This window comes from Rhinopithecus bieti, unplaced genomic scaffold, assembly GCF_001698545.2.
Source record: "Rhinopithecus bieti isolate Rb0 unplaced genomic scaffold, ASM169854v2 scaffold_6907, whole genome shotgun sequence".
NCBI classification, from domain to species: Eukaryota; Metazoa; Chordata; class Mammalia; order Primates; family Cercopithecidae; genus Rhinopithecus; species Rhinopithecus bieti.
This window is the reverse complement of record NW_016805647.1, coordinates 1,048,260-1,064,535: the sequence shown is the minus strand read 5'-3', so window position 1 is coordinate 1,064,535 and position 16,276 is coordinate 1,048,260. Positions and strand designations below refer to the sequence as shown.

The window sequence follows — 16,276 nt, the reverse complement described above, 5'->3', positions numbered from 1 at the left end:
AGTGCTCAGAAAAATGAATTATTACCCTAGTATGGGGTATGTGTATTGGATTAACTTAGCTAAGCTGGAACTATGTTTTCCAGAATTTCCTTCCCTGCAGAGTTCCAGGTTATTGTCCATCATGGTAGATATTTCGCACAAGACTTGGAAGGCAGAAGTGAAGCAGCAGCCATATATAATTGTGTATGCTCAGAAGGTCAAGGCCAGGCACTATGCAGCTTATGCACATTGTTGATATCTGCTGGCTAATTGTCCATGTGGGATAGAACTCAGGCCTGCAAGTACTTGAGCTTCTCTGGCTTCATGGTTAGACTGTGTTTAATTCCACAATGAAGGGTGCATGTCATCAACATCATTGGTGTTGATGGAGGCTTAGAGCTGGTGAGAGATTGATGTAGGCTTCTGCTCCTTTTCACAGGTTCCAATTTGTCTTTGCTCCCCCAACTTCATGTCCAACTTACTTACATTCCTGCCTGTCTTTGTCTTCAGGCGCCAGCAGCCAACTTAGAAGCAACAGCTTCACACAGATGGTATAACCAGCTCCCACAGTTGAGTAAGGTCAAAACCCTATGATAAATCTTTTATTTTAAATATCTCCTGGTGGTTATGCCTCTCTGATGACTCTAGAAGATATACCTAGCAACTTCCAAAGCAATCAGCGATTTACTTTAAAAAATAATAACTTATTTACTTATAGATGAGACTTCCGATTTCAGCATTAACATGCAAAGGACTTGGAAGTCAATGTTGTATACTTAAAAGAAGAAAAAAGCTAAACTGAAAAATCAGTGGCTTTTCTTAGATCCATCAGAGAATCAAGGTCACAGGGCAAACAACCACCCTGGAGAGGCAGGTACATAGAGAGGAATAAGCAGAATCGGCTTACCTGAGCAGAAGCTCCTGGAGCAATGGTAGGTACACTTACACGGTAGTTTTGATGAATTGCTGGAGACCGAATGTGTATTAGTTTGAGAGTGAGACACTCCTGGAGGCCCAGGCCTAGGGGAGTCTCCACACTTTCATGGTTTTACTTTCAGTAACCTCACCAGGTTCTCAGGGTGAAGATCTAAGAGAAATCCCCTTCTGTCCAGAGTGTTCTCCACAACTAAGGCCTGTTCTTTAGGGGAGAGACTTATATACCTCAGGGCAACTCCGGCCTCCTCTAGCCTTCCTGTCTCACCTAAGGGGAGAAAAAACAAAAAGCTAAGGAGCACTTCTGGCAGTCACAGGCCAGTGACTTATGCCCAGTAGAAGAGATTTGCATGAGGTTACAGATTGCTTCCTCTCCTCTCACTTTACATCAACAGGACTCTAGTAACAGTGGATTGTAACTGCCAGAGCTATAAGACACAGACTGCATTGAAGAAGGAGTTCTTAGGGAAACCCAAAGATAACAGGAGAGGGGGAAAAATCCAACAAAGACACTACAGGAAATGGAAGCTTAAGGCGCCTACAGGTAGAGCAAACAGTAAACTTAGTTCAGCTCCTAGCTAAATTAATATAACTCCTCACTCCAAAGGCCTATTTTCCTCCCTTCCTATGACTTGACACATCACATTGGCTTTCAAAAATAATAATAATAATAATAATAATAACAACAAAGCATGCTAAAAGGCAAGAAAAAAAAGCAATTTGAAAAGACAAAGCAATCATCAGAACCAGACTCAGATATGTACTCACAGATGAGTTTCAACCCAATGCGGTCATTATTGTTTCTAATGTCCACATTTTTCCATTTTTGGCCAATGGAAGTCCTTTCAGGTTGGTTTCTCTGTTCTTTTGGCAGAGTCCTCACGGTAGCTTCCCTGCTACTCAGATTCACTTTGTATGTTTCTTGTCCATGTATACAGCTAGCTTTTTCTCTACAGATCCCTCATTCCTCTTAGGAGGCAATAGTGATTAGAGTTTACAATCTGAGGGTTCAGGGTGTTTGTTGCCACTGAGTTGATTGTTACTTGTAGGCCTTTTCAGTTAGTATAAGAACAGAGGCTGCTTTTTATAATTATTTATTTTATAGTTTTAAAAGGGAGAATACATCATGAGTCTCTACTGATATTTCCAGTTTAAATTTAGCATTCCATGCGTTTTAGTTAAATTCTTTGAATTTATATTTGTACTTCTTTTCTCTTCTGCAAAAATCTTGACTACTAACTATACTAACTATATAGTTACTTATTTGCTTTATCTCACTATGCATAATAATAATTAATAATTTCAAACTAACAAATCAATATTATTACTAGATAGGCTTACTAAATACAATTTAAGATATTTTTGAAGTTTTAAAAATCCTTATGACAAATCACTGTGTTTTAAAATCACTTGAACTAATTCTCTGTGGTTAAGCCCCAACCTTGATATGCAGTAGTCTCAGTCTGTTTTCTGTAGCTTATAACAGAATATCTAAGCTGGGTAATTTATAAAGTAAAGGAATTTATTTCTTACAGTTCTGGAGGCCAAGAAGTCCAAGGTCAAGGAGAGGCATCTGCTGAGGTTCTTCTTGCTGGCAGGGACTCTCTGCAGAGTCACAAGGCAGCATAGGGTGTTACATGGCAATGGGCTGAGTGTGCCATCTCAGGTCTTTCTCTTATAAAGCCACCAGTTCCACTTCCACAATAACCCATTAATTCATTAACCTACTAATCCACTAATCCATGAATTGATTAATTCCATTGATGAAAACAGAACCTTCAAGACCCAATCACTTCTTAAAGGCCCCACTGCTCAATACTGCCACACTGGAGATTAAATTTCAACATGAGTTTTGGAGGACACAAATATTCAAACCATAGCAGTAAAGTTTATAGGATTCATTGTGTCTTTTATTTTTGATGTTACTTTTAATTTTAATATTTAATTTTGTTTTATAATTATGTCGGATGGCTCCAAAGTCAAAACTCCAACAAGGTATTTTCAGAGAAGATTAATTTCCAATACTGGCTCCTCTGTCTGGTTATTGGAAACCATTTTCATTAGTTTTGTTTTATCCTTTCTTTGTTAAAATATAAGCAAATTTATTCATTTATTTCTTCTTGTTTGTACTTAAATTCTCCCTTTCTTAGATAAAAGGCACCATGCTATATACTGTTCTGTATTTTGCTTTTTTTCCCTTGTCGACCCTCATTCCATAGTTGTGTACCTGTAACTGGATTCTGGGTGAACGGCACTTACTAGGACGCAAATAGGAAGCAGCTATATTGGTTCTCCCCACTTCCCCTCCAAACCAGCTCTTCTTTTATTCTTTGTTGCCCCTGGGTGAAATCTCCGGCCGTTCTCAGGTTACCCCAATCACCAACAGGTAACAAGTGAATAGCATCTTTCCCCAAACATTAGAATGCTCAGTCCAGTGTGATATTACAACTCCAACTTTATTTAGAGCTTTCCTTCTCCCTCAGCTCAGACCGACAGCAGATTGAGTACCCCGACGTGGGACAAGTATGTGGGTGGGAGGCGTTATCAACTGCTCTCTTTTCCTTCCCCTGCCCGCCCTCCCGGCTGCTGGTTTATTCTTCAGAGTGGGAAGACAAAGGATAGTTCTTGCTTAGCTGCTCTAGTTGTCACCGGGTGCTGGTGTTCTCTGGGTGTGGCCATTCCAAATGCTGATTGTCTCACTGTAGAGGTAGCTTTCTGGGGTCTTTGGAGACCATCTTATCACTAAGGATCACTTACCTACAGTTCCTTAGGCACAGATATTATCCCACTTGCTATTCCCATATAAGTCATCACTTAGCCCCTTGGTATCTGGGGAGACACCTGGTCCCTTCACACTCTCAAGGTGACCCAGCCTCGTTTCCTTCTTCAGCCTCCACATAGAAGCTAGGAACTTAGGGATCCTTTGCCCATCCAGATTCTGGAAGCAGTAGCTGCTCCCAGGGTAGCTGCTTCTCTTCACTCTGCCAAACTAGGGCAGCTGCAATGCAGACTCTCTTAGACTTTTCAAATGTGAATTGGACCATCCAATTCACACATCTACATCCTTCAAATGCTAAGGAACATGTGTCGAAAACTCTCTATGTGGTTTTCCTGAAACTCCTTAACTTGGCTGGAGGTGCCAGAATGCCCAGCACGCTGCCAACTCTCTCCAAAAATTCTTCTTCACTGGACTCTTCCACATCTTCAAACATTTTTTTTTGTCTTTGTTTTTATGGCATGGAGGTGGGTGATGGACCAGTGTTGGCAGACCCAGTTTTGGCATTACAACCACACATGTCCTGTAGAGGTTGTCTAGCATCCCACTTTAGAACTGGGGAATATGGGCTTCTGTCACTTTGTTCTGGGCCTTTGGGACTGCTTCCAAAATTCTGAGGCTTAAGATAAGCTGTCATTTCATTTTATTTTAAATTTTATTTTCGCGATGGAGCCTCGCTTTGTTGCCCAGGCTGGAGTGCAGTAGCGTGATCTCGGCTCACTGCAACCTCTGTCTTCTGGGTTCAAGCTATTTTCCTGCCTCAGCCTGCCAAGTAGCTGAGACTACAGGCGCATGCCACCACGGCTGGCTAAATTTTGTATTTTCAGTAGAGATGGGGATTTCACCATGTTGGCCAGGCTGGTCTTTAACTCCTGACCTCAAGTAATCCGCCCACCTAGGCTTTCCAAAGGGCTGGGATTTCATATTCTGTTGTCTTTCTAATGAGTTGTGTTCTGAATGTAGCATTTGAGTTATTTTCCCATATTGCAGATGGGAAAGACAAAGTGGCTCATTCCACAGCCCATAGTAATGGTTAAAACAGAGATTCTTAGCTCTGGTGTGTTTATCAGCCACCAAGACCCGGAACTGTGGGCTGCTCTGTTGCAAAAACTATTTCTAAGCATTTACTGTGGCCCAACATTTTCCTATTGGAAAGATTCCAGTTCTTCTCTTCCTCCTGACTCCTGGGGCTGACAGGCAGCCTTCCCCTGCTGCAGGCAGCATCCCATGCTCCCAACTGGACACTCAACTTCTTCAAGCACAATGTGTGGTGAAGGGCATGTGTTTAGAGACAAACCCCCTGGCTCTGCCTCTTTCTAGCTGTTAGAGTTTCTGGGCAAGTCACTTAATTGTGTACTTTGAACCTTGTCATAGAATGGATATATTAACACCATCCATTTTGCAGAATATGGTAAGGATTGGAGAGAGTTGTGTGTGTGGTGCTTTGTCTGGGGCCTAGCACATAATAAATGCTCAGTAAATGGTAACATATTAGTTCAGCTAGCTAGGCCATGCTGCTGCAACAAACACAAAAATGCTCAACCTGAGGGATTTAACACACAAGGCTATTTTTCATGCCGTGCTGTCTGATGTGAGCTGGGTGGGCCTTTCTTCTTTGGGCTCTATCATCTAGAACACATGACCTCTATGGTCACTGTATAAGGAAAAGAGAGAGCAGGGATCATAGGGGATGTTTTTAAAGACAAAGTCTGGAAGTGGCTTATGCCTCTGCCATCCTTTTTCTGTTGGACAGAACTCAGTCACATGGCCCTGATTTTATTTTAAGGCAAATATGGTTTTCCTTTGTGCCCAGGAATAAGAAATGGTGTGGTGAACACATAGCATTGCCCACTTGCTACTCAGCAGGGAGACCCTTTTGGCCATTGGTTGTGGCAGACAGAAAGGGTTCTGGAAACACAAGATGATTGATTGACTTGGCTTTGGAGGGAGGGAGAGGCCACCTTCTCCCACCCTGACTCATGGTGGCACACAGACCACCTAGAAGGCAGAAGTCTGGGCAGGTGGCAGCATTTTGGGGAACAGTCAGGCTCAGAAGGGCAGAGGTTCCCTGGGGGGCACATGGTGCCTACCACCTGGCCTGAGGCCTCATTTGACCCCCAGAGCTGGCTTCACTTCTGTGGCTTCCCAGGTAGGGCCAAGGTGGGACCTTGTGCTGTTGGAGATTCACATACTTGTTTCTGCAGTCAGCCTTGGTGTCACAGGCATCGTGCAGGCATGGGACTTTGCACTATTGAGGATTCTACACTTGTTTCTGTGATCAGTGCCTTGTCACAGGCCTCCATCCTCCCTGAGGTTCCTCCATCCTAAGCCTCAGAGGCAGATCCTGTGTAGCTGAGGTCACTGGCTGGAGTCCTGCTGTCCACACAGTGTCTGCAGGCTCCAAAACTTCCATGGCTTCCTATGGCCTACTGTGCAAGTCACAGACTGAGAATGTAAGAGCTGGGGTGATCTTGGAAATCCCTGAGTCCAGGGGTGTCTTTGGGTAGCTAAGGAAAGAAGTGCCCAGAGTCCTGGCTTTACTATGTATTTATGTTTCATATTCTGAAGAATGTTTTAGTCCATTCAGCTGCTATAATACAACACAATAAATTGGGTAGTATACAAACAACATAAATTTATTTCTCACAGTTCTAGAGGCTGGGAAATCCAAGGGGAAAGCACCAGCAGGTTGGGTGTCTAGTGAGAGCCTTCTTCCTGTCTTATACAGGACACCTTCCTGCTGCATCCTCACATGGTGGGAGGGGTGAATGAGCTCCCTTGTGTCTCTCTTATAAAGGCACTTATCCCATTCATAAAAGTTTCACCCTAATGACCTAATCACCTCCCAAAGTCTCCAGCTCCAAATACCATCATCTTGGGGATTAGGTTTCAATGTACACATTTTCAGGGACACAAACATTGAAACCATAGCACCCAAATAGTTCTCCAAACCTCCTCTTCTAACACTCCCCAAGATGATCTCCATCTTGCCAGGTCAACCTCTGTCATGGAACATGTCGTTTAGAGTCCCAGCCTCACACCTCTGCCAATGCTAATTCCATCACCTGCAAGGGCACCCTGCCCTTGACTTACTTGGATTTTGCAAGACTTTCTCATCTCTAGAGCTCACTCTTCATCTTGAGCTCCTGCAGCCTAGATGGGCCTGTGCTGTGGTCCTCTCTGATCGTCTAAATTTTCACTTGACTCTGAATGTCCTTATGGGATTGTGTTTCTGTCCTTGCACCATCAGGGCTCCAGGAGGGGAAGGGTCACGAGTAATAACAATGGGTTGAAGATCACAGCAAACCACATCAGGCTTCATGTGCTTGCTACTGTCGTCCTCATCAATTCCCATTGCAAACACAAGGATGGGAATCATCAACCCCACGTTATAGATGAGGGATTGAGTTACTTGTACGAGGTGACCCAGTTGGTGAGCTGCAGAGCAAGCATCTGAATGGCAGTGTGACTGCCCCTGAACTCACGCCCTTAATATTGGGCTGTCTGGTCGCATGGGTGGCTCCTGCTTATGGTGGTGGCAGGTACTAGTGACTGTCTACTCTCCCAGACAGCCCCATCTGAATAGCATGCATGGGGAAACTGAGGCCCACTGAAGGTCACACTGCCTAAGCACCGAGCTGGGAGATAGAGGTAGCTCTGTCCTATCCCACGGACTTGCCTCACACTGAGGTGGGGGCTTTGCTACCTTTCCTGGACATTTTATTTCCTGCTCCAGCAGAAGGTGACCTGGGAGAGGCTGGGCTGGAGACACTATTGGTTCCTGTATGGCTTATGAACTGTCGACCCCCTTCTCCTGCCTTTCCCCTGCAGACCATAGGTCCCAGCACCATTGAAATTTCAGTCTCAAACCTCAGCCAGGCCCTGAACATATGTTCCACCCTGAAAGGAACAATAAAGCAAGCCTCCAGGCTTAATTAAGACCCCACAAAAAGCCCTTCTGGGCTGGCCTTATTCTCTGCTTTTGGTTGCTTTTTCACCAACACCACCCCCACTCTTCTGTTTCTGCCACTTCCTCTGTGGAAAGGATGAAAGGCGTTCGAGACACCTGGGCTCTTCCATACTCCCTGGTCCTCTTTTCTTCCAGTCTGCCCTCCCTCTACTCTTCTAAGCCCTGAAGTAGGAGAGGAGGCTGCCTGGGTTCTGGTGCCAGGCTGCCCTATACCCTCAGGCCCAGCTGCAGAAACAGGCAGGCAGTGAGAGCCTGCCTGGCTTCCAGTGCTTGCAGGGCTGCCCTCTCTGGGCTGGGACTCTCTGGCTAAGTTGTGGGGTCAGCCTGGCCCAGGTCTGCAATCTGATCTGGATTTTGGAGGAAGATTCTGCAACAAGTGGCTGCACTGACTTTAAGGTGGAGCCCCAGTTCCGAGGGCTCTGTAGCTGCACCCTTGGGTCCAGGTCTATTGGCCTGTGAAGGGTCGTCAAAAGGCCAAGCATGGCACAGGGATGCAAGGAATTTTTATGTTGAATAAATACATGAAGTTTTACTTATTTAACAAAGCTCATGTACTATGTACTGGATGCCTAAGACCTATTAATCCTCCCATTAGGTATTATCATCCCTATTTTGCACATGAGACCATCAAGGGACAGAGAGATTAAGCAAACTGCACAAGATCACACAGCAAGTAGAGGATTTGAATCCAAGTGAACTGGCCTCAGAGGCCATACACTTAATACCTACCTAGGCTGCTTCTAATGGAAGAACAGACCCATCTGACCCCACCAGATAAACTGACTCCTTCCTCAATTCTGTTCATCTGAATTCCCTGTGCAATTCAACAAATTATTGTAAAGTTAAAGTCTGTGAAACCACTAGCCAGGTCAAGAAATTGAGCACCGCCAGCACCTCACAGTCTCCCTGCCCATCGTGTGCAAGCCCTTTTCTGGGCACAGCTTCTCCTGTCCGCTAGAGCTAACCATTACCTTTTCAGTAATAATTTCATTGCTTTTCTTTGTACTTTTACCACCCCAGTATGCATCCTTAGACAATATAATTTAATTTTACTTTCTTTTGATCTTTATATAAATGAAACCATGCAGTAAAATTTATTTTGCTTTTGGCTTCTTTTGTTGAATATGATATTTTTCTATTCAACTATGGTATTGCATACAGTTGGTGTTCATAGCCTTTATTACTGTATAGTATTATATTGTATACTATAACTTATCGATTTTACTCTGATAGACATTTGAATTGTTTTCCAGCTTCTATTATGAAAAATACTTGTATACATGACATGGTGTACATGAGCATTCACTTTTGTGTCCTGGGTCATGAAGAATGCAAATATTCCCCCTTCCTAGGCAATTCCAAATGATTTTTCAAAGTGGTTGTACCAATTTACACATCCACTGGCGGCGTATGGAAACTCTCATTGCTATACCTCAGCACCAATACTTGGTGTTGTCAGACTTGGTAATTAGAGTCTATCTATCTGATGAGTGTGTCAAAGTATCTCACGAAGGTTTTAATTTGTATTTCTCTGATTGTTAATGATGCTGGGCACTTTTTCAAAACTTTATTGGCCATTTGGGTTTCTTCTTTTGTAATGTGTCTGATCAAATCTTTTGCCCACTATTTTACTGATTGTCTATTTTCTTATTCATTTTAGAGGCTCTCTGTATATTCTGGATATGAATCATTTGTGGCTCTATGCATTGCAAAAAACCTTTTCTTGGATATGGAGCTTGCCTTTTTACTTAAAAAAAGTCTTGATCAATGAGTTCTTAATGTAAATTTAATGTAATACAATTTATCAATCATTTTCTTTATAGTTGGCATTTCTTACAATATGTTCAGAAAATGTCTCCTATTCTGAGGTCTAGAATATCTATATATTTATACATATGATTTATATTCTAAATTCTTTATTGTTTTGCCTTCCGTATTTAGGCCAATGATCCAAGAATTTATTTTTGGTATATGTACAAATATATTAGGTAGGGGTCCAATTTCATTTTATTTTCTTATAGGAATACACAATTATCACAGCACCATTTATTTAAAAGATTCCTTTTTCTATGCTCTGAACTTCCACTTTGCCATAAATTCCAGTTTATGGGTTTGTTTCTAGATTCTACTGATTGATCATTTTGTTATTCCTGTACCTAGGTCACCGTGTCTTATTCTCTTCTTTTTTTTTTTTTTTTTTTTTTTGAGACGGAGTCTCGCTCTGTCGCCCGGGCTGGAGTGCAGTGGCCGGATCTCAGCTCACTGCAAGCTCCGCCTCCCGGGTTTATGCCATTCTCCTGCCTCAGCCTCCCGGGTAGCTGGGACTACAGGTGCCCACCACCTCGCCCGGCTAGTTTTTTGTATTTTTTAGTAGAGACGGGGTTTCACCATTTTAGCCAGGATGGTCTCGATCTCCTGACCTCGTGATCCGCCCGTCTCGGCCTCCCAAAGTGCTGGGATTACAGGCTTGAGCCACCGCGCCCGGCCGTCTTATTCTCTTAATTTCTATAACCTTAAAATTGAATATATGCTTTCAGGAAGACGGAGAAAATATACTTTTTTATATTCCTCCTCAGTACAACTAAAAACCCTGAACATTAGGTGTAAAACAAACATAAGAAGACTTTGAAAGATGGAGAGAAGAAGGCAGGCAGTTTGAGGGCCTTGGAATCTGAAGAATGACACAACATGAGGTGAATTCCGTGAGTTTCCCTTCTGGCTCATATGTCCCACATTAGCAGCTGAAGAAGCTAGCAACCTGGAAGCAGCCAAGAGTATAGACAACAAAAGCCCCCTAAAAGCCAGCTCTTTCTAGCCAAAGTACTAGGAAAGTACCTAGCAAGACTGAAAGCTTTCAGCCAATAGCTGCTTTACTCTAGCCAAACACTGCAGGAAAAACTCAAACCTGCAAAGACCAAGTGGCAAGCCTAGACTTACCCCCTTTTAAGGCCATAACAAGCCATCCAGCATCCCTGCTGGAATGGTATCAGAGGCTGAATAGGAAGTCAGTACCTTTGTCTTCCTTATCTGGTAATGTACCTCTCCACCACCATGATGTCAGTGGAGACAATCTGGGGAATAGGAACCCCCATAACCCTTAGCAGTAATGAGGAGCACTCCCTCCCCATAACTTGGGTGCCAATGAGGCTGAGTGGGAAACCTGGGCTTCTACCTCCACAGATCATGAATGATGCAGTGTCTCTCCTTCCCCTGATGGAGCACTGACAGAAAAAGCTAGCTAAAACAGAAAGTTTAATAAGAGCCAGAGTCTCATAATATAATGCAAAAATGTCCAGATTTCATTAGAAAATCACTTGTCAAAACTAAGAACTAGGAAGACACCAAATTGAATGAAAAATACATTAATAGATGGCAACACTGAAAGACAAAGGTGTTAAAATTATCTGAAAAAGACTTTAAAGCAACCAAAATATAAATGTTTTATTGGGCAATTATGAACACACTTGAAGTAGTGACAAAATAGAAAGCCTCAACAATAGAGCAGAAAATACAAAAAAGAACGAATGGAAAGGAGAAATGGAAAAGTATAATAATTCAAATAAAAGGCTGAGCAGATGGTCTCAACAGCAGAATGGAATCAGTGGGCTGGAAGATATTTAATAGAACAACACAAATTGCCCAATCTGAACAAATAGAAAATAGACTAAAACCAACCAACCAAACAAACAAACAGAAAAACCCAGGGCCTCAGGGACCTGTAGGACTACAACAAAAGATTTAACATTTGTGTCATTGAAGACTCAGAAGGAGAGGAGGAGAGTGAGGCTAAAAAAGTAGTCGAAGAAAGAATGGCTGAAAACTTTCCAAATTTGGCAGCAGATATAAATCTACTGATTCAAGAACAGAGTCAGTCCCAAATAGGAAAACTCCAAGGAAATCCATCTGAAACACATCATAATTAAACTTCTGAAAAATCAAAGACAAATAAAATATCTTGAAAGCAGCCAGGGGAAAAAATGACACCTTATCCTTAGGGGAAAACAATTCAAATAACAGCAGATTTTTCATTAGACACCATGGAGGCTAGACGGAAATGGTACAATATTTTTCAGGTGTTGAAAGAAAGAACTGTCAACACTAGTGAAAATATCTAGTCAACACTAGAACTCTCACTCTAGTGAAAATATTCTTCATGAATGCAGAGTATATCAAGACAATCTCAGATGAAAAAAAATGAAAATAATTTGTTACCAGACCTACCCTAAAACAAAAAGTCTAGAGGAAGTTCTCCAAACAGAAAGGAAACAACATGAGAAAGAACCTTAGAATAGTAGGAAGAAAAAAATAATAAGCAAAAATATGAGGAAGTACAATAAGCTTTCCTTTTCCTCTTGAATTTTAAAAATTATATTTGTCAGTTAAAGCAAAAACTATAACACTGACATGGCTCAAAACACATGTAGAGAGAATCTTTCAGTCAATTACAGTAGAGTGGGGAGAGTAAAGGAACATAAAGGGAAGCAGATTCTTATATTTCAACCAAATGAATAAAATCTTGACCCCAGTGGACTGTGATAAGTTGTGCATATATTATACCCAGAGCAACTACTAAATAAGCTATACAAAGAGATATACTTAACAAAACACTATCGATAAATCAAAATGGAATTTTAAAAAGTGTTCAAGTAACCCACAGGAGCACAGAAATGAAAAACAAAACAAAACAAAACAAAACAGAAATGACAAACAGAACAAATAGAAACAAAAAATAAATTGGCAACTTAAGCCCTAATGTATCACTAATTACATTAAATGTAATGGTCTAAATAATATAAATAAAAGGCAGTCTGGCAGAGTGGATTAAAAACATGATCCACCTATATTCTGTGTATAAGAAATTCTCTTCAAATACAACAATTTAGGCAAGTTGAAAGTAAAATGATGGAAAAAGGTATATTATGCAAACATGAATTAAAGAAAAGCAGGAGTTCAGAGCAAGAAAAATTACCAGAGATGGAAAGAGACGTTATGTATGATGAAACAATCAATCCACCAAGAAGACATATCAAAACTAAATGTGTATGTACCAAACAACAGAGCTGCAAAACATGTGAAGCAAAAACTGACAGGAGAAATAGACAAATGTATAATTATTGTTAGATATATCAATATGTCGTCTCTTTTCCTGCTGCCGCGGAGTCGCCGTGGGGGCGGGAGGCTTGGGTGGGCGGTTCAATGATTCGGTTCACCCGCTAACCCACTGCCATGGGCGGAGGAAGGCATTGCCTGGCTGGGAGGTGTAATGGGAGATTACATACTGCCTTTACAATGATGGTGCCCTGAAGATCCGCCCCTCAATCCGATGCCTAGCACGGTGGAATTCGCCGGGAGATGCCTGCCAAAGCCTTAGACAAGGCCCCCAAGGGCCCCATCTTTGGTGCTGGCCTCTTGCATCCACTGCTGATGTATGCCCTATGTCATGTTCAAGTTGGTGGACCCCTTTGTCTGAACACCAGATTCACTCTAATTAAGGTTGATGGACAACAAGAAACTAGGGAGAATGGGTACTGCCTCTGTAAAATTGACAGAGAGCGGGAAACCCGTTAAAGTGGTGCTTGGTGCAGTTGGGTGTAGTAGTTAAGGACTATCGGAATGAGTCTTCAGCGCCAAGGATGTTATCGAAGAGTACTTCAGAATGCAAGAAATGAATATAATAAATCTTGTGGCCCTCCCATTTTAAAAAAAAAAAATAGATATATCAATATGTCTCTTTCAACAACTGACAGAGCAATTAGTCAGAAAATCATAAAAAATATGCATCACCATCAAACAATAGCATGTAAACAAGATTTATGGGCTGGACATAGCAACTCACACTTATGATCCCAGCACTTTGGGAGGCTGAGGCAAGAGGATTGCTTGAGCCCAGGAGTTCAAGACCAGCCTGTGCAACACAACAAGAACCCATCTATATAAAAATTTTCAAAAATTAGCTGAGCATGGTGGCACGTACCTGTAGTCCCAGTTAACTGGGAAGCTAAGGCAGGAGGTCGAGGCTGCAAAGAGCTGTGATTGTGCCACTGTGCTCCAGGCTTGATGAGTCAGAACCTGTTAAAAAGAAAGAAAAGAAAAGAAAAAAGAAAGAAAAGAAAAGAAAAGAAAAGAAAGATTTATGAAACATTCCATCCAAAACCAGCAGAATGGATATTCTTTTCAACTTTCTATGAAACATTCATCAAGATAGACCATATCCTGGACCCTAAAACAAACCTCAACAAACTTAAAAGAATTGAACTCATACAGCGTGTGTTCTCTGATTGCAATGGAATTAAACTAGAATCAGTAATGGAAAGATAACAGGAAATCTCCAACACTTGTAGACTAAACGACATCCTTTAACATAATCCATGGATCAAAGGGGAAGTAGCAAAAGAAATTTAAAAATACATTTAGCTAAATGAAAACGAAAATACATGTCAAAATGTGTGAGGCACAGCTAAGAGTGCTAACAGGGAAATTTATAGCACTAAATGTTTACATTGAAAAATCTCAAATCAATAATCTAAACTCCCAGCTCAAGAACTTAGAAGAGCAAAATAAGCGCAAAGCAAGCAGAAGGAAGGAAATAATAAAGATAAGAGCAGCAATCAATGAAATTGAAAACAGGAAAATAAAAACAGAAGAATCAGTGAAGCAGTGCTGGTTCTTTGGAAAGATCAGTCAATAAGATTGACAAACCTCTAGCAAAAGTGAAAGACACAAGATAGAAGACACAAGTACCAATATCTGGAATGACACAGGGCTATCACTGCAGACTCTGCAGCCTTCCTGCCCTGTAGCCATGTGACTCGTTCTTCACAACGGAATGTGAGGGAAGTAATATGTGCTACATCTATCATACTTTCTTTAAAAGAAAACACTAGCCCTCCATTTCTTCTTTCTCACGTTTCCATGAGCTGTATATGGCGAAGAAGTTGGTGAGGCAGTTTTGACCATGCAAATAAGGGTGGCATCCTAGGGTGTAGGGGAGCAATAAGCTATGAAGAGTGGATGTCCTTGGATAGCCTTGTGAAGCAGAGCTGCCCATCTACTGGACTGAGTCACTGTATATTTAATTCTTTTTGTTCTAGCAGCATAGCCTGTACTCAAGCTAATATATTATACCTAGGTGGGTTTATGTCTTAGGGGACTTACATACTTACATATAACCAAGATATTGTGGGGCCACTCCAGTCTTCTGACCATGCAAGGTGTTTTCTGAGGCCTCCATCAATCCTCTGGTCCCCCATCATCTGTCCATGGATGAAGGCCATCACTGGACCACCCTTCATACCTGTCTACCTGACCCTTTCAAGTCTAGCAATTTTCCCACTATTCCCTTGTCATTGCTGGAGCACAAGAATCCTTTCACCACACCTCAGCCACAACGGACCCAAGGATTTCCACAAGGCCATATAAGGCCCTACCTGTCATACTCACTATCTGGCCATTCCCTTTCCCAAGCCTCATGCCCACCTTTGAGATCCAGCACACAGCACCTATGCTCCTATCATTTCCTCATCTCCCAGTGTTTTCTCTGAAGAGGCCCCTGACATACTGTCTTCACAGGCCTATGGAGGCACCAACAGTGGGCACTGGCAGGCTAGTGCTGCTTTTCTCCCACACCATTATCTGAGTAACAAACACAGGCATAGTGTCTGCCAGAGTGGGGGAAAGATACAAGGGGAAATAGCAGGAGAAAGAGATAGATAAATATATTTAATGACATCACCATTATCAACATGCCATTCTTTTTTCAAGGCAGAAAGAGTTGTTTTCACCTGCAGAGTCAGAGAAGAGGCCAGAGCACCTGACTTAGAAATTATGAACTCTGCTATGACCACATGTTGGGGTTAAGGCATGACCCAAAGCTCAATCTTGTGCTGATGGCATGAGGGAGGCGGGGGCACAATTGTAAAGAGGCTGCAGAGCTGAGATGAACTCAGGGCAGTCTGTTTGGTGGATGCACAAGCCTGGAATGCAGAGCCCAGGGACCTGCTTTCATTTGAACCCTGGCTCTGTTAGTGACCTTGGGGTGGTCATCTACATTGTCTCTGAGCCTCAATTTCGCCTCGGTAAAAGGGGAACAATAATACCCACTCTTTCTATTTCATAATCCAAAAAAGAATGAAGTGGTCTCTGGGAAAACACTTCGGAAGTAAGGACTCTGCACACATTGGATTTATTACTATTATTATTATTACATGAAACTGTTTGGATGAACGGAGGCAAGATGGCGCACTTCCGGGTTCTTCATCCCCCCAACTTTTCCCGTGCGCGCGAAAATCCAGCCGGCGACCCGGGAAGGTGCAGACCAACTAGGCATGCGCCAGGTGATGTCAATCTGAAGAGACCAAGATTTACCTGGTCGCACCTGTGGAACGCCCCCTGACACGCCCGTGCCCCACCTATTGCCCTCCCACTCCTAGAAAAGCCGCTCCAGAGGCACGCCACGCGCGGCCCTCCTCAGTCCTCCACTCCTGTCGGGATGTTAGGACTGCGGGAACTCCGTCCGAGAGCTGTACGGGTGACTCTGGGGGCCCCTTTTGTCGGGGGGCCAACAGACCTCTCCCTACCCACCTTCTTCCCTTGAAGCTAGGTGACCAAAATAAACTTGC

At 42.6% G+C, this 16,276-nt stretch overlaps 2 long non-coding RNA genes across 3 annotated transcripts in view; both read right to left on the bottom strand.

Moving 5' to 3' along the window:
* Window positions 1-905: 905 nt before the first annotated feature.
* On the bottom strand, window positions 906-13,674 carry LOC108530359 (uncharacterized). Its single transcript, XR_001885816.1, has 3 exons — window positions 13,633-13,674; window positions 1,047-1,180; window positions 906-945 (listed from the first exon to the last, which is right to left on the bottom strand). It is a non-coding gene; the product is annotated as an uncharacterized LOC108530359 (long non-coding RNA).
* Window positions 13,675-13,686: 12 nt separating this feature from the next.
* LOC108530358 (uncharacterized) overlaps window positions 13,687-16,276 on the bottom strand; it is an 8,569-nt gene continuing 5,979 nt past the window's right edge. For both annotated transcript variants that reach the window (XR_001885813.1, XR_001885814.1), the window contains exons 3-4: window positions 14,822-14,911; window positions 13,687-13,727 (exon numbers count right to left, since the gene is read on the bottom strand). This is a non-coding gene — a long non-coding RNA (uncharacterized LOC108530358). The remainder of the gene's footprint in view (window positions 13,728-14,821; window positions 14,912-16,276) is intronic.